The sequence below is a fragment of the Herpailurus yagouaroundi genome, unplaced genomic scaffold, assembly GCF_014898765.1.
Source record: "Herpailurus yagouaroundi ecotype Mexico unplaced genomic scaffold, PumYag 28, whole genome shotgun sequence".
NCBI classification, from domain to species: Eukaryota; Metazoa; Chordata; class Mammalia; order Carnivora; family Felidae; genus Herpailurus; species Herpailurus yagouaroundi.
This window is the reverse complement of record NW_024412376.1, coordinates 56,794,140-56,821,368: the sequence shown is the minus strand read 5'-3', so window position 1 is coordinate 56,821,368 and position 27,229 is coordinate 56,794,140. Positions and strand designations below refer to the sequence as shown.

At 33.8% G+C, this 27,229-nt stretch overlaps 1 long non-coding RNA gene across 1 annotated transcript in view; it reads right to left on the bottom strand.

Moving 5' to 3' along the window:
• Window positions 1-27,229, bottom strand: part of LOC121029682 (uncharacterized) — a 114,855-nt gene that overhangs the window by 28,727 nt on the left and 58,899 nt on the right. The window contains exons 3-4 of the long non-coding RNA XR_005789836.1: window positions 487-589; window positions 217-309 (exon numbers count right to left, since the gene is read on the bottom strand). This is a non-coding gene — a long non-coding RNA (uncharacterized LOC121029682). The remainder of the gene's footprint in view (window positions 1-216; window positions 310-486; window positions 590-27,229) is intronic.

Sequence of the window (27,229 nt, the reverse complement as noted above, 5' to 3'; positions counted from 1 at the left end):
TTCTTCTTTCTGTGTCGTTTATATACTCAAACACACTTTTTAGCTTGAATAGATTTGTGAAGAATTTGTTTGTTTCCAGTGAGTTTATTGCTTGGAGAGAAGTTGAAATTTTGAAAAGGAAATGTAAACTTTTTCAGTCCAGCTTGACAGGTCTATTATATTTTAAATTTAAAAGAAATGATTCATAAGTTCCTCAGATTCATCGGAGTAGCCTACCTGTTTAGCAGAAACTCAGCTTCAGGGCATAAATTTGTTAGTGGGATTTTTCTCAGTGCAGGTATTACAGATGTTTCCGTTCATAGAGAAATTCTAAGGTGTGAAAACAATAGATGCAGCTTACTACTATTCTTATTGGTACTACCACCTAATAAAATAAGTAACATGTATTGTGAGCTTATTATACACTAAGGAATGTTTTAACTATTTTCATGTATTAACTCATTTAATTCTCACATGCACAATATGAAATAAATAACATACACATACCTGTTTTATACATGAAAAAAGTGAGGTGTCTGAAGTGTAACCAATATGCTGAAAGTTACACAGTAAGTGACAGTATTCAAGTTTGAACTCAGGCTCTTGTTTTCTAAAATTCAGTTTGTAAAGAAAAATTATGGTTAGTTATCCTCCAATGAGTAAATGCCATTATTAAAGTTTTAACTTTTTTAGCTTTAGTGGCTGCCTGAATTAATTGTAGCAGTATTTCTATGGATAACATTTGCTCTTTTGGGTTACTGCTATGCAACATGTATGCATTTTAAGGCAATTTCGGTAGAAATACTAATTAATATCAGTGTCAGTACTTAAAATTTCAATCCATATTTCTGATTACTGATATAAATGAAGTGCAATATTAAGGTTCACATAGATTATTTGAACATCTGACTTCTTGTATAACTGCTCATTGATGGGTGTATTTAGGATTTAGTTTGCTGATGATGTATATTTTATAAGGAAGCACTGTCTCATTTATAATGGCTAAATAACTGGCATTCCGTGGTTCATTAGTAAATAATTCAGTTTAAACACAATCCATTTGCTTTTTCCGTTAAATGGTTGCAATAAGCAAGTTGGGCCTACCACTTTACATCATATCTTCATTATATTAATTTTAATATCCTGTATAAAGACCATGAAGTATTTTCCTTAAATGAGGGACATAAAAATCACTGGTTCACCTTATTTAAAAAATTATTTAGACACACCTTTATAAATTCACATATTTAAGAGAATTAGATCCCAAGTAACAGAAGTCAAACATCTTTTCTTAAACACCTGAGCCATGGTGAGCATCAAAATGTCTACAGAGACTAAGTGATAAAAAAAATGACTTAACTGGTAGAGATCATCATGGTGTCTCAAGTACGGAATTATATTGGCAGCTTACTAAGCTACCAATATAGATTTTTACCAATCTACCAATACTAGATTTTTATAATCTACCAATATAAATTTTTACCAATCTACCAATACTAGATTTTTATAATTAAAAGTGAACAAATAAAACATAAAAAACACTGTCGATCTGTTGATCATCTTGTTTTCTTTATCTACAATAGAATGTTACTTGTTTCTCATTTTTCAGAACTAAACTGCTCTAAACCATAGCTAAGAAATACGTATTTTAGGTTTTTCTTCTCTCACTTCCAACAGGACTTCCAATTCATTGTCATGATGAATGGATGTTGTGGAAAGGGAAATAACCAGAATTTTCAGGAATTACTGATACTGTCTCCGAAGTGATACTAATCATTTGGACCCCAATATCCACTGTTTTGAAAACAAAAAGACTAAAATCAGTAAATGCTATGCTTGAAGACCCTTTAGTGCCCTCACTTCAGATTGTGACCTTTATTGGAATAGTGATTCTCATCAAGATCTATATATATGCCCTTCATGCTGTAAAGGGTAGTATGGGTGGAACTTTTGGAGGGAAAAAAACATATAAAATAGTTTATCCAATCAATTTTATAAGAAATATTTCCAGATAAAATATGAAAGGATAAGAGAGACATAGACAACCAGAAAAGAATAAAAAAATAAAATATTAAAATAAACTATTTTGCTTAATCAGTATATATAAATTCAAATTATTTGACCAAACTGGAAAATTTCCTGGAAAATGTTATTTAACAAAAATTTAGCAGATGAAATGGCCTGTGTGAGATTTATGCAAAAAGAAAAAAGAAGAATAGAGAAGATTGTGCAAAAGATTATTTAAAAAATAATAAAATGCATAAACCATTTCATAAAAGGATTCTCTTTAATAACAGCTCATGTAAATGTTATTTAAACTGTTCCAAAGAGTGAAAGAAAAAATAACTCATGTTTTTAAAGCAAGCACATTTTTAAAATCAAAACCTGAGAAATATTATTGAAATAGAGTTACAATCTTGATTATGAATATTGTAGTGACCTCTCAAAAGATACTTCTACCCAGAAACTGTGCATGTGACCTCATTTGGAAAAAAGACCTTTGCAGGTGTAATTCAGTTAAGGATCTTGATGTGAGATCATCTTGGATTACTTTAGTGGTCCCTAAATCCTTATGAGAGAAAGGAAGAGAAATATTTGAGACCCAGAGTTGAAGCACCACGGGAAGACAGATATAGAGATTACAGTGATGCAACCACAAGCCAAGGAATACCTCCCACCACCAGAAGCTGGAAGAGGCAAGGAATAGAATCTCTTCTAGAATTTTTGGAGGGAGTGTGACAAAGCCAAAATCTTTACTTCAGATTTTTACCCTCCTGAATTGTGAAAAAATAGAGTTCTGTAAAGTTATTGAATTTGTGGTAGGTTGTTATGAATATTGACATTGGTTTTCTGAATGAAATATTAACAGCAGAATTTATCATTTGATTAAAAAGATAATTCATCATAACTAAGTAGTTTTGTTATATAAATGCAAAGATGGTTAAATCTTTGTTGATTACGGTAACAATCTTATAAGGTAGGTTCATATTATTCCTATTTTATAAAAGAAAACTGAAAGAAATAAAGGAAAGCAAGGGTTAGCTTCACAATGCTTGTGTAGCCAGTAGATGGTGAAGTTGAATTTTGAATCCAACATGGCTGGTTTCAAAGTCCTTGTAATCTAACGCTATGGTATCATCTCCAGAGATCCTGAAATGAATTACCAAATTCATTACTGAATTACCAAATTCAGTAATCAATCTTGCATAAAACACTTGATTTATCATGATCAGATACATAGTTACTTAATTTGAGAAAATATATCGGGGCGCCTGGGTGGCGCAGTCGGTTAAGCGTCCGACTTCAGCCAGGTCACGATCTCGCGGTCCGGGAGTTCGAGCCCCGTGTCGGGCTCTGGGCTGATGGCTCAGAGCCTGGAGCCTGTTTCTGATTCTGTGTCTCCCTCTCTCTCTGCCCCTCCCCCATTCATGCTCTGTCTCTCTCTGTCCCCAAAATAAATAAACGTTGAAAAAAAAATTAAAAAAAAAAATATATCAACTTCAACCCCCAAACCAGGATAATCCTAAAAATGCAAGTACGAAAGTCATTCCTATTATAGTTGGAGTAAACAAGGACAACCAGTATTTCTGACATTAACACATTATCATTATAGTGGATGCACACACCAAACAATAAGGTGAGATAAAGATAAAGAAATGTAAGATACAAAAATTTTCTGATATAGGTATCAGAAATATACATAAATATGTTTGAGCCTAATTCCCATTTTTATTCTCACCCTTACCAGATAAAATCAGTGCAAGAACATTGCTCACTGCAGAGTGTCTGTGCTGTTGTCATTACATAAGTAAGATGAGCCATGAACGTAGTTTTAGAGCGTAAGTATGACTAAATGGATTATATAATATAAATGAGATTATACTGTCCAGGCCCCTGTCCTGGTTGCCATGGAAATGAGACCCTTTCTTCATGTTAATAAAATGATAGTTAAAATAGAAACATAAGGATGAGTAAAGAACATTCAGGGGTAAAACAATAAATTATTTAATTCCACCTTAGGGAAAAAGAACTGGGGACACATGTAGAGGTTTTACATAGCAGAATAAAGATTAAATCAGAGGAAAATATTGGACTGTGAATAAAAGAGTTAAATAAAAGACGAAAAATAAATCATCTAGTCATTTGAGTCAGAATGCTCTGGAGTGCTGTGGATTCTGCAAACCTATCACAGAGCCACCGACTTTGGTTGTGGTGAGTAGGCATAATATGCATGTATGGGTACACATTACCTTATGTGCCCTGAGTAATACCATTACAAAGTGGAAGGAAACAGAGAGCAAAAAAGCAGATGAGAAAAACGTGTTACCTGCTCACATTACTTACTTATCCACTGATAGTAGGAAGTAAACAGACACATCAATTATTCTCTTAAAGTTAGTCCCAGCTGTAGTTTAGACCATGCTGGCAAGATATAGTCACTTGTAGTAGCTTACCCCAGGCTACTAGTTTTGCCAAGTTGTTGGGTTGTGCATATTTCATAGCACATATGAAAGGATTATTTATTTTATTTTTTTTTTTATTTACTAATTAGGGATACTTGAAAGGAATCCTGGATTTTATATACAGTATTTCCTTATTTGTATAATTATTTAATTATAATAACTCACACTTTCATGATGTATTAAAAACAAATGTATTGATATTCTTAAACCTATGGGGGTGTAAAATATCCTTAAGCCTATGGGGGTTAATTTGTTCATATATGCTAGCATTACATTATGTTTATTCTTATTTATAATATAAATTAAGGTATCTTAGATTTTGTACTAGTCGCTCTTCAACTAGTAGAAGCTGCTGTTCACATATAAGGGAAACGTTTAGATAAAAGCAGTAAATAAATGACAATTGTCACTGGCACAATCTTTGGAAAATAAAATCCAAAGTATACGTAATTACATATAAATAAACAAATGAGGGAATACATTAATTTTACCATAGAAAAGCAAATGCTGTTTTATGGAAGACAGTGCAGTAGAATAATTGGATTGACTTATCAGTTCATTCAAAAACCATTTGCTTGGTGTCTTCTCTGTGCTCAGACTGAGGTAAGTGCTGGAAATACAATCTTACATAAACACATGTCCTTAGAGAGAAAAATACAAAACTAAACAAACAATTATAATCAGCTGAATATATACAATGATAAGATACATTCAGGGTGCTACAGGGAGTGTCTAGCATTGGAGGAGGTTTCTCTTCAATGAATATGGAGAAAGCATTTGAGGCATAATTCCTAAAATTATGGTAAATACACTGGCACTTCTCATAGCAGTATGGAATGTATACATGTTTGAAATAGATGCCTCATAATATATTTTCAGAAAGATTATTGTGTATGAAGTGTTCATGATGGGCAGAAGATGAACAGGGCTCGTGGCTGAGAAATCATTTGGGGGCTCTGCAATAGTTCACTCGAAATATACATAATAGGTAATCTTTATGTTTGATATTGTGCTTAGCACTGAGCATAGAGTTGAAAAAAGTACATTCCTTCAGAAGCTTACACTACTTCAGTGCCAAATGAAGCAAAAATGATAACACAAATCCATATGGTTGGGTTATACCACTAAGCAGTAACCAAACAGTATCTCTGATGTTCCCCTACCTCTCACACTTGTAACACAATGATATTTTCCCTCCATCAGTCCATACTAGATGATGAAAAACAAGGTCAGAACTAATTGTGAAGTTTAAGACCAATAAACTGGCTTTTTGATTGTTTCTGTCTTGGAAAGGCCAGATAGATCAAGTTTGGGAAGAAAAAGAATGGAGAACACATAAAACAAAGGGTAAAGAGAGTGCAGGCAGATGATAAAGGTGATGACCATCTATAAGAGAAATCAGAAGCAGATTGGAGAAGATCAAAGAGCAAACTATCTTCCAGTGTGTCTCTGATTCTTTCCTGACTTCTTCATCTATGATGTAGCGTATCACCTACAAGCAACCTACTATTGGATGGACTGGAAACCTGTAAGCCTCTGTGAAACACAAAGTCACAACTTAAAAGCTGTGTGTGTTTTGCCTGACAGTAGTATCCTCAGACCCAGATGTCCTAAGTGAGAACCTGTGGGGGATTTTCCTATGTATAGAACCCTGAAATATCCTCTGTTGCTTTTACTTAAATACATAGAAAAAAAAAAGTGAAAAGCACTATACATGAAAGAGAATACAATATTTGGAAAGATTATATCTGGGTAGAGGCAAGTTATTTGTGTATATTGGATAGTCACAGAATGGCAGATGAGTAAAACAAGAATATTCAGGTGATATTTATGATGAGATTTTGAGACAGAAGACACATAATGAAGAAATTCACTGATATTGGAAAACATTTAGTAGTTCCAAAAACTGAAAGAAGGTTGATGAGGCTCCATTAGAGGAAGAAACAAATGAAGATTTGAAAACAATAAGGGTCAAATTGATAATTGGGAATTGTGAAGTATCTGAGATTACGTCCTTCTTTCAAAAGAACAAGTGAGTCTGCTGCAGTTCCACAGATGCTGGAAGAAGATATGAAGCTGCTGGATCTGAGACAAAAGATGGTTACTTACAGCACAAGAGGCAGTTTTTGCTTCATTCTTCCTTAAGTCCCCCAGGGGCAATGCAAAAGCAGACCCAGGTGGGCCCTACCCACACAGAGCTTTCATGTCACAGCTAAGAATCCCCAAGTTTAGGAAACCCTGATTTTGTAAAGAAGGAGGCTAGCAAACCTAACTCACCTTTGCCATGGGTGAGTCAGGAAAAAAACAAATCTTCCGTCTTCTAGAAGAAGACACATCATCATCCAAGTTTATTGGCTGTACACACATCTTTGAAAAGTTCATCAGGTACAAAAAATAGTAGAAGACCTGCAGAAATATCCTGGAGAACTGTCTCATGATATATTGTAAGCTATTTTAATTAAGTGAGTTACAAGAGATTATCTAGTTCTATCTATCTATCTATCTATCTATCTATCATGTATCATCTATATTTTAAGTGAGCACTTTGTGTCCTGTGTGAAGGGATCAATTAGATTGCTGGAGGATATAAATGGCAGTGGAGAGATCAATTTGGAGTCCATTGAGCCCCATGTGAATAGTGATTGTGACTGCAGCTTGTAACCTACAGAGAAGAAGATGGTGGTTTATCAAGGTAAGTGGCAGTGAGGATTTAGCACTAAGACTACACATAGATTACCGATTCCTGAAGAGCTTGGAGAAGGTAGTAGAATTGACTAATAGAAATCACAGGAAGAAAGGTGGATTTGAAAGGGGATGGATGTGAGGAATTAAGACTTAAGAATTTAGCTTTAATAATAATATAATTCAAAAGTTTTACATGCTTATGCTTTTTCTAAATGTCACTGGGCATATGAAAAAATAGTCATCTTGTTTTCAAATAGACCAATTTTTACTTAAAAATCATCCTGTTTGAGAATTAGAATCCGATTAAAACTCCCAAATAATCAAATGTTCTTTTTAAACTTTCTTTTTTTAATGTCTGTTATGTATAATAGATAACCTTTAAAATTGTGTGGCTGATTTAAAATAAAAAATGGGAAATGGAACCATGTAGAAATAACTCAAAGAGTAATTATTATTTGCAGAAGAATGTCTGTAGAGACTATGGGAGTTATAATTGCCATAAATCTTGGTCTTTATCTTATTAAGATATTTTTGTATTAGTAGAACTTACGCTAGTTGTTGATATTTTTTCTTTATCTAAGGATATGGCATGAGATATTTTTTAGTGTTTACCTAGTTAAGGAAAATGCTATCCGTAGTTCTAATTACCTGATTAAATACTTTAAAGCCAACGTAAGTCCCAGTATCCCTAAAAGTGTGGAATTAACCATGTCAAAAGCTTTATGAGAATTTTTAGCATAGAATGGTGAGCATGTCACATCCTATTCATAATATAGCAAGATTAAATTGTATATTATCATCTAATGGGGAAAAGGAGGAAAAAAGAACAAAGTTTAAAATAGAATTGTCTCTCGTTATTCTTGTGTTTCCTTGACTCTTGTTCCTCTAGGACATCTGAAGATATTTAGTTTCATTGTTCTCTGAGTAGCTCATGAATATTTCAGTTCCAAATGGTTGAATGTTCTCTTTACTAGTCCATTTAAATTGCAGCACAAATATGTTTTTTATGTGTGTTGCTGGGAGACTTGGTGATTTAGGGATTTTACTTTTTTTTTTTTTTATACAATGAAACAATCAATAGACTATATGGAGACTATAACAGTTATGTTTAAGATTGCACTAGAATAGATACATCACATGTTTTCTTTAATGTTTAATAATGAAAGTTATTTTATTTTAGTAATCATATGGAATAATAGGTTTCAAACATCCAAAGCATTAGTGCATATAAAGAGGTTTGAATTAGATCATTCTTTACTTCCTTCAGTAAAAAATTTCCTTTGTGTCTCTACATGCAAGTCTTTTCAAAGGGTTGAAAGGGCATATGAAGTGTTCCCTCATTATTGTACTTACTTGACTTTTGTGTGAAATACATCACAAATAAAAATGGCCTTAACATCCTGCCTCTATGAATATAAAGAATTGTGATCTGACTGCATATAATTTAATAAATATTTATAGCACATTTTTGTACACAGAAACTGATTCTCATATCTCTTTATATAATTAAGATAATCCAGATGAATAAGAGGAAGCAGATATTATTATATCATGTTAATATGTCCAGAACATTGTGAAATTAATAAACTCCTCTAAGGATTTTTAAAAACCAATCATCTTGATGCACATTTTTAAGCCCAAATCCAAAATGCATAGCCAATTGCATATTAGTTCCAACATAACTTATTTTGAAATATGACGAGGAAAAAATTAAACACTGACAAAAATTACATCCAAATAAGAGTTACTAAATAAATGAGACTAGTAAAACATCACAAGAAACACAATAGGAAGAATAAATTAAAATATCTGGAAATTAGAAAAATAGATACATTAATATTGGTTGTACTGCTGTCAGATTTTCCTCTAAGCACGATATGTTTCTATGATTTATCCACATGATCATTCACATGGCATCAACATGTATGCCTACCAGTTACTTAGAGATCAGAGAAACAGTAATAGGTACTATTTAAAGAAAACTATGTGAAACTTTTAGCCTCAAGCTATAGAATTAAAAGGAAATAACTTCACAGCAGTTACAAAAGTAGTTTAGAGTTTTAAAACATTACTTTTATCAATTCATTTAAGAATTCAAAAAAGTACAAATTGGTTATCTCCTTTTATATAATTTGTTGTATTAGCCAGTTTGCAAGAAAACAGAGTCTAAAAGAAAAATCATCCCATGGTAAAAGAAAAAACGAAAAACAGCCTTGTTGACTATATGAGATGCCTCTTTGTGTAATGTTCTTATAGTTTGGTCAGAGGACATGGAAGTCATATTAGTAGAGACTTATAGCGGATGCAATGTATGCATGAAATTTATTACTGCAGGATATGCCTATAATATTAACACTAGTTCCTTCTCTTATGGTCTGAGGATATGTATCTCAAATAAACCATTTTTTTCTAGTAACAATGCTTCAGAAATGTTAGAGGGACAAAACTTTAAAATCTTGCACAACTTTTATGAATTCGATATATGAATTTCATGCAGTGGCCGTTTCAGAACATTTCATGTATAAATTTTAAATATTATAAATGCTAAGAAAATACAATATTGCAAATTTTAGTATCTAATTTTGGCTACCATTTTTCATATAACTCAAAACACTACAGGGGGTATAAAACAAAAGATACAAGATCAGCTGCTAAAAACACAATGAGCAAGAGCATATTTTCTGTGAAGTATGGAAAATATACAAGTATGTAACTAAAAATTTTTTGAGACCCTCAAAACTTCAAATATTTAAATGTGTTAACGTGAAATACGGCGTTAAAATTGTAATGATGAGGGACACCTGAGTGGTTCAGTCAGTTAAGCGTCTGTTGGTTTTGGCTCAGGTCACAGTCTCAATTGTGAGATGGAGTCCCACATTGGACTCTGTGCTGAGCAATGGAGCCTACTTGAGATTCTCCCTCTCTCTGTCTCTGTCTCTCTCTCTTCCTCTCTCTCTCTCTCTCTTCCCCCTCTTCCACACTTGCATGGTCTCTCTCTCTCTCAAAATAAATAAACATATAAAAAAATGTAATGATGACATGAAGGAACTGCAATAAAAAACAGTTAAGTAGAAGATGTAGGGTCATTTTAGAATCTATTAAAAATGTCAAAAGTGAGGATGATGATCTATGTGTGAGAAATAGGAGGGTCCATGTAAAACCTGAATATTTTAATTACAGAAGGATGATATAATAGTTTATCATGGCAAACACTTATATGATTCTCTGTATTTGAAAGTTGCTAAGAGAGTAGTACTTTTACTATTCTTGATTCACAAACAAAACTTGTTTTTCCCCAGCGTGGTAACTTCTTTAGTTAAAAATTAAGCTGACTGGTATAATTCAAGTAAGTCTTATGTTACTGAAACAGTTTTCCCAGATATGATTTCTTAGGTGATGATTTTTTAAGGATCAGTGACTAGAAATCCATTTTGATATTGAGGAGAATGCATAATTACTAAATTCTCAATTCCATTTTCAAAGCAGACACACATACATGCCCACTTAATTAAAGAGAAATACTATCTTATCCCACCAAAAACAGTTGGCCTAAAAATCATGCAATGATTTACACCATCTCTGATGAACAGAATAAAGGACCATGCAGTTTTTAATATATGCATGAATAAGCTGATTCTTTCAGGGAAGATTAAAAAAATGTAAAGGCTTGTGCCATAGATGTGTAAAAGAGCATCAGTGTAAGATTGTTACTGGCAATTACATCAGATGTCTCTGAAGAGTGTCCAGGCATGTGTGAAGAAAAGAATATTATTCTTTCCTCATTTCCTTTGCTAGCATCAACAGCAGGCTGCTGATTTTCAGATAATTATGGATTGCATGATGAAGGAAACAGGCATATTTTTTCATAGAAAATGAGATGGAGGTGCCAACAGAGCCTGGAAGATTCTGTAATGTGATGTGACTGCTGTCAGGAGCACAACTAGCTGAAATTAAATATATTGGCTACCAACAAAACTGGCAAAGTGAAAAAATGTAGATGCAAAGCACAGAAGGGCTTTCTAAAGTGTCTGATTTTGTATATGAATATGTTCCTTCCAAGACATGCTGCATCATGTTAACCTGTGTGTCCCAAGCAAATAATATGCATCTTGTCAAAAGAAGACATCCAGTGCTTTGTTTTATATGTGATGCCAAAGAACACAAATATCTTATCTTTATCATAACACCATGTGATAAAACTATTATTATTGTTCCACAAAAGAAGCTAAGGTACAGAGTTAAAGTGACAGTAAGGTAACTTTATGGGTAAGGTCCAGGGCCAAACCCAGATCATCTTCTACCCAAGCACATTAGTGCTGTTTCCAACTCTGTTTCAAATATAAATAGAATTTTATTTATTAATGTTCAGAATCATTTACAAAAGTAAATAAAAAGTCTCAGAATTTTCATAAAATCATTTATGGAGGCTGGTATTTTAATAAGACTTAATGAAAATACTATTAAGTCTAAATAGTTGATAGCAAATCTTAGATGAATATAATTTGAGAAGAGAATTGATATTATAAGCAATTATGGGAAGAGTAAACACGTTACGGAAAAGTATAAAGAAAGTTGTGTGGTAGGTATAGAAGGGGAAAGGACTGCTCAAGTTTGATTATTGGAGCAGTGATTTTTTAAAAGTTATTATAGCAATCTAGCCACAAAATTATAAAAATTGAAGTGCTATAGAAAAGTATCAAATGTAAAGTATGCATATTTATAAGTGATATTCTGTAGAGGTAGTCACTTTGGGCCTTTCTATTTAGCTATTCTAGTCAGTTCTTTGTAAGTCTAAACAATACATTCTTACTCATGGGTAATATTCAATATTCTTAACAACTAGTGCAGCAAAAGCACATCCCTATCTGAATGAATGCTCACTAGTTCTGAAGTTGTATTTGTCTCCTGAGTACCAGCTCTGTTTATATCTTTGTTGCTTAATTTATCATATGACAGCATGAATAAATACAAGTAATTTAGTTCATAAATGACTTTTATCCCTCACCTGTTTCCCTTTCCCTTTTACTTATGAGCTTTCATCAATTTACTTTAAATTTTAATGAGTTTTTCTTTATAGACTAATATATTGGAAAATCTCTTAAGAATGCCAGTCAATAAGTGTATTCTCTGATGTCTTTCTCTAGATAGATAGATGGATGGATGGATGCATGGATAAATGATAGATAGATATTATATATGTAAAATAGTTTCTTCATTAATATCCTTGTTTAGGTTTTCTCAAGTCATCTTTTTTTTTTTTTAATTTTTTTTAACGTTTATTTATTTTTGAGACAGAGCATGAATGGGGGAGGGTCAGAGAGAGAGAGGGAGACACAGAATCTGAAACAGGCTCCAGGCTCCGAGCTGTCAGCACAGAGCCTGACGCAGGGCTCGAACTCACGGACACGCGAGATCGTGACCTGGCTGAAGTCGGACGCTTAACCGACTGCGCCACCCAGGCGCCCAGTCATCTTTTTAATTTACAAGATCTTTCATGGGCTAAATAACTTACCAACGATGCGTTTCTGATGTCTTGTGTTTTCTGAAGATGTTATCAGTATAGAGGCTCTATTACCTGTTATATATTTTTTGACATTATAATCTTTATAAAATAAATATTTCTTGTGAATTGAATACTTTTTTATTATAAAAAACCCTTCTATGGATGATTTTTTTTTTTGTCCTGAGTAAAAACTTACCTGATAATAAGATTTCTATCTTTAAATTCTGCCTTTACTCAACACTTGTTTTAACTTTTCTGGATCCATTGTTAAAACGTATTGTATAGTAATAACAATAATATTTATCATGCTTGCATTCTCTGTAAACATACGTTTCCCCTTGACTCCCATCCATACAACTAAAAACCCTTTAAATTACAATTACATATAAAAAACATAACAGGGGCGCCTGGGTGGCGCAGTCGGTTAAGCGTCCGACTTCAGCCAGGTCACGATCTGGCGGTCTGGGAGTTTGAGCCCCGCGTCGGGCTCTGGGCTGATGGCTCAGAGCCTGGAGCCTGTTTCCGATTCTGTGTCTCCCTCTCTCTCTGCCCCTCCCCCGTTCATGCTCTGTCTCTCTCTGTCCCAAAAATAAATAAACGTTGAAAAAAAATTAAAAAAATAAAAAATAAAAAACATAACAACAATGTGAGAGTTGGAGAGAAGACTAACTGTCCAAGGACCTTGAATATAAATCCATGGAACTACATAATGGTAAGTTACCTTGGTTTTCTTATTAACTCATATATCCCAGACCTAGAGCTGAAGAAGCCAGCAAACTGGAAATTCCGATGGGGCACATTTTGAAGAAAAAGCCTCTTTTCCCCCAGGCAATAAAATCCAATGCTTTCCTGGAGCTTCAGTTATTGTAATATTAGATGTTCCAGCTTCATTTTTAGAAATACAAAGCAAATCAAATCTCAGTAAAATAAAATAGGCATCTTTAAGTTTTAGGTTCTTGGGGATTTTAATTTCATAATGGAAAAAATCTTAGACATAGACTGGATCAATGTTTTCTTTAATTTTGATCCGTTTCAAAAATATATATCAGGAATTCTATTATGAATCAGCATTAACAATGGAGTGGATTTTTTTGTTCTTCTAAATAGACATGAAACCCTCATTGTGAATAAACACATATTTTCCATTAATCTTTCTGCCTAGCTAAAGTAATCCAAAAGTTGATTGTTGATATGGTATGACAGTGCTGTTACCAGAGATGCAATCTGTTAAATGTCATTTACGCACAAGCACATTCACATTTTGCCTCCAAATGACCATAATCATATATATTTTGAGTATTTATTTTATGCAGAACACAGTCCCATATTTGGTAGGGTATATAAGAGAAAAATAAGATAGCTTTTTTCTCTTTTGTTCTCAGAATACATAAAATATGATTTACATATTATACCAACATTTGTCAAAATAATGGAGAAACACATTTAAAAAATACACAGTTTGTTTTAGCACCCAATAATTTCAATTTTTTGTGCATCCATATAAAAAATATTGAGCATGCACATTTATGTATTTGTTTATAAGATCTATATCAATACAATTTTACTAATGTATAATGAGTTTCATAAAAGACATACAAATTAGAAATTGAAAATAAAATATGAAAATATAGATTAATTGTAAAAATATATATACGTATTCAACTTTTTTTTTTGAAAGAGAGAGAAAGAGCACATGAGCAGGGGAGAGGCAGAAGGAAAGGGAGAGAGAATCTTAAGCAGTCTCCATGCCCAGCATGGAGCCTGATGCAGGCTCTATCTCCTAACTGTGAGATCATGACCTAAGCAAAAATCAAGAGCTGGATGCTTAACTGACTTAGCCACCCAAGTGTCCCTACATATTTAACTTATTAATGCATTTCTTGAAGTAGATCCTTAATGCATAAAATCCTTCCAATTATTTCAAACTTGTGGGCCATATTAATGTAAATTAGCAATTTTTTATAAGTCTTCTTCACACATCTCATATTTTAACCTTTAAATATGATTAAAGAAAATTATATCAAATGTATCTTTGGTGGGTTTTTTGTAGTTTTTTACATTTTTTACTTTTATCTATCTATCTATCTATCTATCTATCTATCTATCATCATCTATCATCTATTTAAAATTCATTAATTTTTTAAATTCCAGTATAACTAATGAACAGTGTTATATTAGTTTCAGGTGTACAATATATTGATTTGACAATTCTATGCTTTACTCAGTATTCATCACCATAAGTGTACTCTTAATCCCCTTCACCTATTTCACTTATCACTCTTCCACCTCTCCTCTGATAACCGCCCGCCTATTCTCTATAGTTCAGAATCTGTTTTTCCATTTGTTTGCTTGTTTTTTCTTTGTTTTGTTTCTTAAATTCCACATGTGAGTGAAATCATGGTATTTGTCTGTCTCTGACAGCCTTACTTCATTTAGCATTATACACTCTAGATCCATCCATGTTGTTGCAAATGGCTAGATTTCATTCTTTATTAATGCTGATTAATATTCTGTGATTCTGTCATATATATCTATATCATCTATATCTATATCTATATCTATATCTATATCTATATCTATATATCTCACATCTTCTTTGTCTATTCATTTATTGAGGGAGACGGGCTGCGCTGCTTCCACATTTTGGCTATTGTAACTAATTTTGCAATTAATATAGGGTTGCATATATCTGTTCAAATTAGCATGTTCATATTTTTTAGGTAAATATCCAGTAGTGAAATTACTGGATCATATGGTAATTCTATTTTTAATTTTTAAAGGAAACTCCATATTGTTTTCCATAATAGCTGTAACCGTTTGGAATCCCATTAACAGTGCACAAAATTTCCTTTTTCTCCACATCCTCAGCAACACTTGTTTCTTGTGTTTTTGATTTTAGCCATTCTGACAGATGTGAGGTGATATCTCATTGTCATTTTGATCTGCATTTCCCTGATGATGAGTGATGTACAGCATCTTGTCAGGGGTTGGTTGACCATCTGTATGTGTTCTTGGAAAACTGTTGGGTTCATGTCTTCTGCTTATTTTTTAATTGGATATTTCTGAGTTTCTTTGGTGTTGAGTTATATAAGTTCTTTATATACTTTGGATACTAACCCTTTATTGGAGATGTCATTTGCAAATATTCTCCCACTCCATAGGTTGCCTTTTAGTTTTGTGGATGTTTTCCCTTGCTGTGCAGAAGCTTTTTATTTTTATAAAACCCAAAGTTTATTTTTGGTTTTGTTTCTCTTTCCTGAGAAGACATATCTGGAAAAGTGTTGCTATGGCTGGTCAGAGAAATTACTACCTGTGGTTTCTTCTAGGATTTTTATGGATTCAGATCTCACATGTAGGTCTTTAATCCATTTTGAGTTCACTTTTGTGTATGGTGTAAGAAAGTGGTATAGTTTCATTCTTTTGCATGTAGCTGTCTAGTTTTCCTAACACCATTTGTTGAAGAGACTGTCTTTCCCTCGCTGCATATTCTTGCCCTTTCGTTGATTAACTAACCATATAATTGGTTTTATTTCTGGGCTCTCTCTTCTGTTCTATTGTGCTATATGGTGTGTGTGTGTGTGTGTGTGTGTGTGTGCATGTGTACACACACGTGCATGTGCGTGCACCTGTACCATCACTACTGCTTTGTAAGATGTCTTGAAACATGGGACTGTGATACCTCCAATTTTGTTGTTCTTTTTTAAGATTGCTTTGGCTATTTGGGGTCTTTTGTGGTTCTATACAAATTTTAGGATAGTTCTACTTCTGTGAAAAATGCTGTTGGTATTTTGATAGGAATTACATTAAATCTGTAGATTACTTTGGATAGTATGGGCATTTTAACAATATTTGTTCATCCAATCCATGAGTATGGAATATATTTCCATTTGTGTTGTCTTCAGTTTTTTTCATCAATGTCTTATAGTTTTCAGAGTAAAGGTCTTTTACTGCTTGGTTAAGTTTATTCCTAAATATTTCATTATTTTGGGTGCACTTGTAAATGGGGTTGTTTTCTTGATTTCTCTTTCTGCTACTTCATTCTTAGTGTATAAAAATGCAGCGGATTTCTGTAGTTGATTCTCCATCCTGTGACCTTACTGTATTTGTTTATCAGTTCTAGTAGTTTTTTGGTTCAATCTTTAGGGTTTTCATGCCATCTACAAATAGCAAGAGTTTTAGTTCTCACCAATTTGAATGACTTTATTCCTTTTTCTTACCTGATTGTTGTGGCTAGGACTTCCAGTACTATATTGAATAAAAGTGGTGAGAGTGACATCCTGGTCTTGTTCCTGACCTTGGGGGAAAATCTCAGTTTCTTGCCATTCAGTATGATATTTGCTGGGGGTTATTCATATATGGACTTTATTGTGATGAGATATGTTCTCTCTAAATCTATTTTGTTGAGGGATTTTATCATGGATGGTTTTTATACTTTGTCAAATGTTTCACCTGCATGTATTAAAATGGCCATAGGGTTTGTATCCTTTCTCTTCTTGATGTGATGTATCACATTAACTTGTAAATATTGACGTATCCTTGCATCCTGGGAATTAATTCCACTTAATCATGGTGAGTGATTTTTTAAGGTATTGTTGGATTAAGTTTGCTAATATTTTGTTGAGGATTTTTGCATCTATATTCATCAAAGACATTGGCCTGTATGTCTCTTTTTTGTATTGTCTTTATCTAGTTTTGATGTCAGAATAATGCTGGCCTCATAGAATAAATTTGGAAGTTTTACTTCTTCTACTACTATTTGGAATAATTAGAGAAGAATAAGTATTAACTCTTCTTTATTTGTTTAGTAGAATTCACCTGTGAAGATATCTGTTTCTGGACTTTTGTTTGCCAGTTTTTTGATTACTGATTCAATCTGACTGCTGGTAAACAATCTTTTTCAACTTTTTATTTCTTTCTGATTCAGTTTTGGGATGTTATATGTTTCTAGGAATTTATCCATTTCTCTGGGTTGTCCAATATGTTGATATATAATTTTTCATAATATTCTCTTATAATCCTTTGTATTTCTGTGATGCTGGTTGTTATTTCTCCTTTTTCATTTCTGATTTTGTTTGAGTCCTCTCTCTCCCTCTCCCTTTTCAGTCTGGCTAAAAGTTTGTCAATTCAAAAATATGATGACAAAAGTTTATTAATTTTGTTGATCTTTCAAACAATCAGTTCCTGGTTTTATTTTACTGTTCTATTGTTTTTGTTTGCTTGTTTGTTGCTTTTTGTTTTTATTTAGTTTCTATTTCATTTATTTCAGCCCTAATATTATTATTTCCTTCCTTCTACTGGCTTGGAGTTTTGTTTGTTTTTCTTTTTCTAGCTTCTTTTGGTGTAAGTTCTGGTTGTTTATTTGAGATTTGATTTGCTTCTTGAGATAGGTCAATAATGTTATAAAGTTCCTCCTTAAAATAACTTTTGGTGTGCCCCAAAGATTTTGGACCACTGTGTTTTTATTTTCATTTGTCTCCATGTATTTTTTTATTTTCTCTCTGATTTGTTGGTTACCCCATTCTTTGCTTTGTGGCATGTTATTTAACCTCCATTAAAATCTTTGCAGATTTTCTTGTGGTTGACTTCTAGTTTCACAGCATTGTGGTCAGAAAAGATGAATCTTATGTTTTTGATCTTTTTGAATTTGTTGATACTTGTTTTGTAGCCTGGTGATCTATTCTAGAAAATGTTCCATGTGTACTTAAAACAATGTGTATTTTGCTGTTTTAGGATGGAATTTTCTGAATATATTTGTTAAATCCATCTAGTCCAATGTGCCATTCAAAGGCATTGTTTCTTTGTTGATTTTCTGTTTAGATGATCTGTCCATTGATGTAAATGGGGTATTAAAGTCCTCTACTATTATTATATTATTATAGTTTAGTTCCTTTCTGTTGTTATTAACTGTGTTATGTTTTTGGGTGCTTTTAAGTTGGGCATATAAATATTTACAACTGTTATATCTTCTTGTTGTACTGTTCCCTTTATTATTATATAGTGTCCTTCTTTGTGTCTTGTTACATTCTTTGTTTTAAAGGCTATTTTGTCCAGTATAAGTACAACTACCCCAGCTTTTCTTTTGCATCCATGTGTATGATAAATGCCTCTCTATCCTTTCACTTTAAAATTTTTTTTTAATGTTTATTTATTTCTGAGGCAGAGAGAGACAGAGCATGAGTGGGGGAGGGTCAAAGAGAGAGGGAGACACAGCATCAGAAGCAGGCTCCAGGCACTTAGCTGGCAGCACAGAGCCCGACGCGGGGCTTGAACTCACAAACCGTGAGATCATGACCTGAGCCAAAGTTGGTCGCTCAACCGACTGAGCCACCCAGGTGCCCCTCTATCCTTTCACTTTAATCTACATGTGTCTTTAGGTCTGAAATGGGACTCTTATAGGCAGTATATAGATGCATCTTTTTTTTAATCCATTCCATCACCCTATGTGTTTTGATTGGATTGTTGAGTCCATTTAAATTCCAAGTAATTATTTATAGGTATGCATTTTTGCCATTTTATTCCTTGTTTAATAATTGATTTTGTAGTTCTCTGTGCCTTTCTTCTCTTACAATTAGTTGGCTTTCCTTAGGCACATATTTGGATTCCTTTCTCTTTATTTTTTGCATGTGTATTACTAGTTTTTGATTTGTGGTTACCATTGGGTTTATATATAACATCTTCTGCATATAGTGGTCTATATAAAGTTTATGGTCACTTAAATTTGAACCCGTTCTTATTGCTCTCCTCATCACCATGTTTCAGGTACATGGTGTCATATTTTTAATACTTTTATTTTGTGAGTTCCTTGACTGATCTATATATATATATATATATATATATATATATGTATAATTTTTTACTGTTTTATTCTTGAGAGAGAGACAGAGAGAGCACACACAAGCGGGGGAAGGGCAGAGAGAGAGGGAGACAGAATCTAAAGCAAGATCCAGGTTCTGAGCTGTCACCACAGAGCCCAACGTGGGGCTCGAACTCATGAACCTTGAGATCATGACCTGAGCCGAAGTCAGATGCTTAACCAACTGAGCCACCCAGGTGCCCCTAGATACATTTATTTTTAATGCTGTTGTGCTTTTACTTTTCCTACTCCTACTTATAGTCTTTTCTTTCCACTCAGAGTACCTCTTACCATTTCTTAATAGTTCTGGTTTAGTGGTGATGAATTCCTTTATGTTGTTTTTGTGAGAAACTCTTTATCTCTCTTTCTTTTCTGAATGAAGTTTTGCAGGATAGAATATTCTTTGTTGCAGATTCTGTTTTTTTTCTTCTTTTCTTTCAGCACTTTGAATTCATCATGCCTCTCCTTTCCGGCTAACAAAGTTTCTGCTGAAAAATCAGCTGACAGCCTTATGGCATTTCCCTTGTAAGTAACTGTTTTGCTGCTTTTAAAATCCACTCTCTCTCTCTCTCTCTCTCTCTCTTTTAAAGTTTATTTATTTTGGGGAGAGAGAAAGCACAAGTGGGGGAAGAGCAAAGAGAGAGAGGGAGAGAGAGATTCCCACACGGGTTACAAGCTGCCAGTGTGAAACTTGACATGGACCCAAACTCACAAACTGTGAGATCATGACCTGAGCCAAAATTGAGAGTTGGAGGTTAATGGACTGATCCACCCAGGCACCCCCAAATTGTCTTCATCACTGCTTTTTGCCATTTTAATTACCATGTGTCGTGATGTAGACCTCCTGAGATTGATGTTTTTGGGAGCTTTCTGTGCTTCCTTGCCCTCAGGAATTTGTTTCCTCTCCAGATTATGGAAGGTTTTAGCTATTATCTCTTCAAATAAGTTTTTTTGCCCACATTTCTCTATCTTCTCCTGCTGGGATCCCTGTAAAGCAAATGTTGTTATGCTTGATGGTGTTGTTGAGTTCCTTTAATCTATTCTCATTCTTTATTAATCTTTATTCTTTCTCTGTTCAGCTTGATTGCTTTCCATTATTCTGTTCTCCATGTCACTGATCTGTTCTTCTGCTTCCTCTGCTCTACTATTTATTCCCTCTACTATATTTTTTAATTTCAGTTTTTACGTACTTCATTTCTCATTGGTGCTTTTTTATGTTTTCTATCTCACTGAGATTCTCCATTCTTTTATCAAGTCCAGTACCTTTATGACTGTTATTTTAAATTCTCTAGCAGAGATATTACTTACCTTCATTTCATTTAGCTCTCTTGCTGTGATTTTGTCCTGTTCTTTCATTTGGGGCCTATTCCTCTCTCTCCTCATTTTGTCTACTTCTCTGTGTCTGTTAGGAAAGATAACTATTTCTCCTGTTTTTGCAAATAGTGGCCTTATGAAGAAGAGATCCAGTAATGCCCTGTAATTGAAATGTCCTCTGTTCACCAGAATCTGTCACTTCAGGGGTGTCTCTTATGTGTGTTGTCTATGCCCTACTGTTGTGGCTGAGCTGCTTTTGCCTCAAGTCTAGTCATCTGCCATGGCTTTCTTTGCCTATTATGGGTAGGGTTTGGTCTTTGTGTTGTAAATAGGCCCATATGGGGCCACCTTGAACTTGACTTGAGTCAGACCAGGTGTTTGCCTGAGCTGCAGTGGCACTCTCCCTGTGTTCTCCACTGGGAGGTTTTCAATGGTGGGCAGGGTCTATAGTCAGACCAGATGTCTGACCCCAGCCCACTACTAGGGCTACAATGTAACTGTTTTGTGTGCTTATCTTCCCCTCACCCCCAAACAGAAGTCATTTTAGAACCCCTATACACAATGCCATGCTTGTGGTTTCACTTTGGATGTACCATTGCTGAGGCTGGGTTGGAGGGGCTGAGTCCACAGAAGCCAGGATGTGTGGTGTTGGCAAGCTTTTACAGGTGTGTTGTGGGAGGAGACCTGGTGCTTATGTGGAAAACTCCTGCTAAGCACACGTTGGAGGTCCTCAGGGGTCAGGCATACTATTAGCAAGCTATGTGGAGAGTACTGGCACTCACTGGTTCCCACAGGTGTCCGGGTATCTAGGTTACGAGGAGGGAAAGGGAATAGCGCCCACCAGCTGTTTTGTTCTTGGAGAGGTCTCCCAAAGATCCCTGCCTCTCTAGCACATGCTCTGAGATTAGTAAACAAATTTCCTTCCCATACACACCAGCCATTTTTCAAACTGTTGCTTCTTTCTCTATCTTAGTGGAGCTGTTTGCTGTGCTGTCTCTGTAAGACCAGCGACTCACTTTCACCTTGTCTTCTTGTTTCCCAGAGCAGAGCTGCTGATTTTTAAATATTCAGGTGATCAGCTTCACTGATGTGAAAACTTGGTATGTTAAGCTCCTCTGGTTCTCAAAACCACATGGTATGGGGATTCATCTTTCTAATTCAGGTCCCTGTGCCTGGGGTGCCCAGGGTGGGGTCTGCTCCTTTACCTTCCCCATCATTGCAGTGGCCCTCCCTCCCCTAGACCATCTTGTGCGTCATCTTGCTTCCAGACCACATCTCCTCTCTTCTTATGAGTTTTAATGTGGCCTCTTCTCTACATTTAGCTGTGGATAATGTTTTGGCAGTATTTGTTTTTGTTTTTGTTTTTGTTTTTTTTCTGAGTTATTTACACTGATGTGGGTATTATCTAGTTGTATTCACAGAAGGTGAGTTTAGGATCCTCCTACCCTGCTATCTTCTCTGGAAATCCTTTGTTTTTGTATTCCTTATTAGAATTATCTTCAACATGATGGACTCAAAACACATTTTAACTCAATATATCCCACGCATTAAAAAAGAATAAGGGATGAAGGATGTCCACATAGAACATCTCCCATTACTTTCTTGGGATGTTATCATTTACTACATGGGATGCACAGCAACTGAGCATCTGGCATGTAGAATCTGTAAAGGCACAAGAAAATGTTTAAAATTTATTTTTTTCTTTTCTCATAAAACATATATATGAAATGAACTCATAATATTTCCCTTCTACATTCTAATAAGTTACTTTTGCCACAACTAAAACATATAGGAACCATTTTGGAAACCAATAACATAGGGTATACATGGAATAGGAACAGTTAGAAAGGAGAGATGGATTCTGGCATAACTAGGAACATATTTACAAAAGATGGGATGACAGAGCTGGATATAAATGAATTTGGAATTCATTGGATATAAATGAATATTAGGAAACTATGCCTAATACTGGTGGGAAATGAAATAGTACTTGATGAACATTAACACCAAGTACCAAAAGTATAACTGAAAGCATGGTATAGAATGGCCTAAGTAGAGAAGATATTCTTATCAGGAAAATGAATCACTCAGGATAACAAGTGGCTCAAGGTTTTTGCTTGTTTGTCCATTCTTTTTTTTTTTTTTTTTAATTTAGACTTTTGTTTTTAGAGTGGCTTAAGTTCATAGAAAATTCATGGGAAAAATGCAGAGATTTCTTATATATCCTCAGCCTCCATATATGTATAGCTTCCCCTATAACCAACATCCTCCACTAGCATGTTATATTTGCTACAATTGATGACCCTGAACTGACATATCATTATCACCAAAAGTTCATTTTTTATATTATGGTTCATTCTTGGAATTGTACATTCTATGGATTTAGACCAATGTATAATGACATGTACCCATCATTCTGGTATCATAATTTTTTCCATGCCTTAAAAATACTTTGCACTCTGTCTATGCTTCTTTCCCTACCTCCAGTTTTAGTTCTTCCCTCTCTATCTATATATTTTTATTTCCTTTTTTTGTCTTATTGAATTCACTAGAACTTCCAGTATGATGGTGACAAGGATGGAGAAAAGGAACATTCTTGCCTATTACCTGATCTTAGTAGGAGAGCACCAAGTTTCTTACCATTAAGTCTGATATTAGCTGTAGGTTTTTTGTAGTTGTTCTTTATCAAGCTGAGGAAGCCACCTCTACCCCGAGCTTACTTAGTGTTTTTACCATAAATAAGTGCTACTGAGTGACTTTTCAAAACAAAACTCACTCCTTACATAAAATCCATTCCCCAGGTTCAGGTGTCTCTCCAATATAACTGTCTTCTATGTAGTGACTCAATATTTAGTTTTGCTCTTGAGCAATCACAAAATCAATAAATATAAAACTACTTTGAGGGAAAAGAGCACGAGGAACTGACTGTCCCTTCTTAAGTATCTATTTCTGAAAATTATGTTCAAATTAAAGGGAGTTACTTGGTCATGCTTATCTTCAAAGGGGCAGAGAAGTATAAGACTCCATGTCTCTGAATAATGAATAAATTCAGATATTTTGGTGAATAATAGTAATGTATGACATTAAATTTTCATATATATAATGATAGATTCAGTTTTAGAACTTCATAAAAATAGGACAAGAATGAATAAAATAGGGCAACAGAAAACAACTAACAACAATGGAGCAAGAAAACATTGCAACTGACATGACAATAAAAGGTTTATAGGAACCTTTTATAGGAATGAAAAAAATATGAGATTATATTAACCATTTACAACTACTAGCTTTCTTAATTACAAAGATTATTTTACACTTTTTGAAAAGAGCTATGGAGACTGTACTAAGTTTAAATTCTAGAGAAAATTTTTTTTAAAAATGGTCATAAGCAAGCCAGTACTTAGAGTTAGGGTGGTCATTTTAACTTGAGAATGTTTGCTATTTCTTACAATTCATTATCCATTTCAAATTTTATATTTTGATAAAGCAATAACAACAGTAAATTCTATGTAGAATAATCCTTATATATTTATCAATGGCAATAATATTTGCAAGCATAAAAGGAACATCTTAAGGCCATGATGCTAGATATTGTTTGCAGATGATAGGCCTGAAAATGAACACTGAAGATAAATCTTTATGAATTGGACATGACTCTAATCAGGTTTTTAAAAGAATTGTAATATCTGTCAATTAAAATGACTAATGACTTAAAGAGGTTACAAAATGCAACATAAAAGACATCTCAGCTGACAGCTAAGAACATAATACTAAAAGGAAATAAAAAGGCTCAACACCTACAGATACATTTAACAGAAGGCATTACAACCTGCAGCATTTCTGAGTGCATACTGTGCAACTAGACAGGGCTGTTATTTGCCGTGAGAAGTATTATGCTTCAAATAAATTGAAGAGCTCATAAGCATCATAAGAATATATTACTTGGAAACTATGCCTGTTATTTAGTATCAATACTAAAAGCTGTGAAACTCTGACATGCTGATTCTTATTTTCATATTAGAAATCAGATCAACAGAACTTACATTTTTTTGGAACTTTGTAGCCTTCAAATATCTGTTCCTAAAATAAACCAACACTGATGAAACATTTCCAAAATGCACATATATGTTGTGTAATACAGCATCTATGACCACATTGAACAACACTGGGTGAATTTGTTAATTAAAGCTATATTATTCCATATTTTATTTTCTCCTCAAGATTTTTAATTAAATATTTGTTATACGATGTTATTTTAATGACAAATAACAAAAGAAATAATGATGCCAAAAAAACTCCTTGGAATGTAATCAATATATAAGTCTAAATAGTAGATATTCAAGGTAATCAGGTTGGTTGGTTTGTATTTGAGGTATGTTACTATGGAAAATGTTAATACTGGTGGCTAATTAACTCAGGCTAGCCCAGATAATGATTTCTGGTCTAATATTTCTATATTCTTTTTTAGGCTTTTGGTGGATGGAAGTAATTCTCTTCATACTGAGAATTACTAAAAAGAAAAAGAGGAAATTGGTGAACGCAGATGAATAAATGAAAGAAAATAATAGAAAAGCAAACATGGAGGACTTTGAAATGAAGCTTGGGAAGAGTTGAAGAATTTAAGTGAAAGATTATTGGCCTTACAATAGATGAATGGTAAAAAGATTCATTTTAGATGCGGCTAAAGGCATGCATGCTTTGGTCTTTATCTCCGACACTCAGAATCTAGAAAGCAAAAGCTCATTACAAAGTAAACCAATGCTGGATATTACAAATAATAGAATAATCTCCTGAAAGAAATGTTAGTTAACATTAGTATTAGCTGAAAGAAAATATAAGAGATTTATAAAATATTTCATTTCCATAGTAGGAGACAGAAAGGAAACTTACCAAAATTCTAGAACCACATGGAAAATTTATGTCCAGAGAAACCCCCAATACTTAAAAAGATGATTTAATATATATGTTTTTTTAAAAACAACAACTAAAATGTTAATTTCTAGGCATGATACAGTACCAGAGAATTATGTGCTATCTCTTCCATTGTACACAACTAGAAAACTAAGTAAGATGCATGAAGCTAATGGCTTTCATTGGAAAGCATGCCAGACAATACCATTGAGAAAAGAGGAACAACCAATATGAGCCCTACAATTGTTCCATCTAACTGCCTAAACAGAACTTCTGGGCAACTACATAAGGAAGGAAACAAAAATGGAGTCCAGAGCTGTCTATGAGTTGAGGAAAAAGATTAAAAGTTCGAGGAGGTCAAGAGACTAAAAATCACAAGACAGAATGCCAGAGAATTGTACAGAAAGAGCCACACACATGCACAGAGTACTCTTCAACAGTGTACTGGGCAGCACAAGTATGTGAGAAAACTTCCACGGCCAGAGAAAAGCCCTAGGAAAGGAGCGGCTGAAACAATACCCAGACTTTACAAAGTACTAGGAAATGTTCTTGCTTTCACTGTCCACACTGGACAACTTCATAATAAGCTTGGCATCAAATAGAGTCTGCAAACTGTTATTGTCTGAGTGGTAGGGCCAGATTAACCTTAGAACAAAGACTAATAGGATAGAACTGACCTAACAAGTTGAAATGCAAGCCTCAAAAAATAAAAACAGTTTATACTTATCTTATCTGAAGCCAAGAAGAAAACTCAAAGACTATTAAAAGAACACAAATTAAAAAAAAAAAAAAAATCTATCACCTAACAATGTTGAATTTTACAATGTCTGGCATCCATTAAAAAAAACCAAAAAAACAAAACAAAAAAACCAAACAAACAAACAAAAAAAAAAACCATGCACAGAAACAGAAAGAAGTACAACTGATATTAAGGAGAAAAAATAATCAATTAAAATGACCCCTCAAATAATACAGATGATTGGATTAGTGTTAAAGGACACTAATACAGTTGTTATAAGTAATACTCCATACAATTGAGAAAGAAGAGGAACACATGAGTATGATAAAAAGAGATATGGATGTTATAAACAATCCCCTGTTGAACCCTTAGCAATGAAAAACACAATATCTAAGATGAAAGTATAGTTGATGGAATTAACATCAGATCACACGCTTCAGGGGAGATTAGTGAATGTGAAGGCTTAGGCATAGAAATTATCCAAAATGAAACAAAAAGAGAAATACAAATGAAACATTAATAGAGTTAGCAGTGAGTTATGAGACAACTTCAAGTGGCCTAATATAAATATATTTGGAATCCAAGAAGAAGAGAAAGGATCATGAGAAAATATTTGTAGGAAAAAATGTGCAAAAACTATAAATTCAACAACAACAAAAATAAATCCACGAATCTAAGAAGGTCAATGAACTACTTTCAGAAGAAATATTTAAAAAAAAAAAAAAGTACACCAAAGAACATCAAAATCAAACTGCTTAAAAGAGAGGTAAAGAAAACATCTT